Source organism: Pyxicephalus adspersus, unplaced genomic scaffold, assembly GCF_032062135.1.
Source record: "Pyxicephalus adspersus unplaced genomic scaffold, UCB_Pads_2.0 Sca2639, whole genome shotgun sequence".
NCBI classification, from domain to species: domain Eukaryota; kingdom Metazoa; phylum Chordata; class Amphibia; order Anura; family Pyxicephalidae; genus Pyxicephalus; species Pyxicephalus adspersus.
In genome coordinates, this window is record NW_027319645.1 from 1,963 (window position 1) to 3,784 (window position 1,822).

The following is a 1,822-nucleotide window of genomic DNA, read 5'->3' on the forward strand; positions in this document are numbered from 1 at the left end:
TTTTTCTGTAATTGATTCTTAGGTGGAGTAAGATTCGATTCTATTCAGCCCTGCTTTTTTATTCTTTTGTTTTCCGAATTTAAGGGAATTACAATGAAACAAACAATACAATGAAAGATGAATAAATGCTAATGTACGGTACATTAAACTGCCTATACATGCATATTTCAGCTTGTATAAGATTACCATTTAACAAAAACAATATCAACTTCAAGATATTTCCTTCATTCATTTAAACTACTGTGACAGTCTATTTATCAGATATAAAACCTGTTACCATGTTTATTCATCATCTGCATTTAACAAATTAGCAAACAAAAAACACATACTATAGTACACCAAAGTACAAGAATACTAAGTACAGTCCACACACTGAAAAATAAAATAATACACATGATTAATTTAAACTTAACATAATAAATAACAACTATTTTATTGAAATAAACTTTAACGTAAAGGGTAAGATTCTTCCCATCTGTGTCATCTAGGGTAAGTTCCTATTTCTGCCCATGAAAATGCAATATATATAATATATATATGTGCAAATTACTCCTATTTTAGTTTCAATAACCTTACCTCGCTTTGCAGATGCTGAGCCTCTTTAGCTGTGACATAGGTTGGAGTCTCAAAGTCCAGCATAGCTTTTCCTCTCTCCTTTTCATATTTCTCTTTGTATTTCACCTATTGTGGAATAAGTGATTTAATATATTTTTCAACAACACATATACATCATGGGGTCTGTTAATAAAACACTGAATCTGATTCTCTAATAGCGAATGTGTGCTGAATATCGACTTCACTAGCTTTATAAATAGATCCCCCACAAGACTATATATAAATATATTTACATATATATCTAATTATATGTATGTACATATATATATATATATATATATATATATATATATATATTTGCATTCATATATATATATGATCAATGCAAAAATGTTGTTTTCCATGATTTACCCAAGATCCAAAATTCACACATACTTTTACATTGGCTTCAGTCAGGAAATAATTGAATCATAAGTAAGAACTGATTTGCACATAATGGAATCCAATGTGAAATGTGTACTTTCTTGGTAGTATTGAAAACATATGTAAAAGATAAGCTTATAAGACAAAAATGAAATTCCTTAATTTTAAGGTAAATAGTTGTAGTTACGCATGATTTTGTAAAGCAAACAGGCTTACCTGGCAGGAACACAACATTTAGCCTGTAGCAAATCACCATTTAGGTTTTTAATAAATATATTTTTTTGGAACACATTGTACTGAGAAATAGCAGACTTAATAAGTACATGTCAAATGTAAGCATCAAATGTTCTTGTAAACAAGCAACTCAGACAGCAAGGCTGATTTACCAAAACATCCTTACAGTATATATACTTTTAAAATAAGTGTTTAAAAATATTTTTAAAATAAATAACACATCCATTGAACATGAACCTAAAGCAATACAAATATACTTATTTGGTAAAAATAACCCCTTAGGGTTTGGATTGTTTACAAGAAAACATATAAAAAGCCATTGGAGCAAGAATTTCAAATGACACTTATAACTTACTATGCTCTGTAGTTCTGTTGCCTCCTTTACATGAACTTGTTCAAGTGTATCAGGCACCACTTGGTAGTGACCCTTATTCTTCTCAAATTCCCTCTTGTACTGGTACTAAAGGAAAGTGTCAAAAACTGCCTCAAACATGGTCTGGTAAATACCCTGTACGCTACTGGATACCAAGATTATTTGATATAACATAACTTTGGGAGAATGTACAATTGAATACATGTATCATTAGAAATATATCAATATGATGATATA

General features: G+C 29.6%; 1 long non-coding RNA gene across 1 annotated transcript; it reads right to left on the bottom strand.

Moving 5' to 3' along the window:
• Nucleotides 1–576: 576 nt before the first annotated feature.
• Nucleotides 577–1,816, bottom strand: LOC140321344 (uncharacterized). Its single transcript, XR_011918907.1, has 2 exons — nucleotides 1,568–1,816; nucleotides 577–681 (listed from the first exon to the last, which is right to left on the bottom strand). It is a non-coding gene; the product is annotated as an uncharacterized lncRNA (long non-coding RNA).
• Between the last annotated feature and the right edge of the window lie 6 nt (nucleotides 1,817–1,822).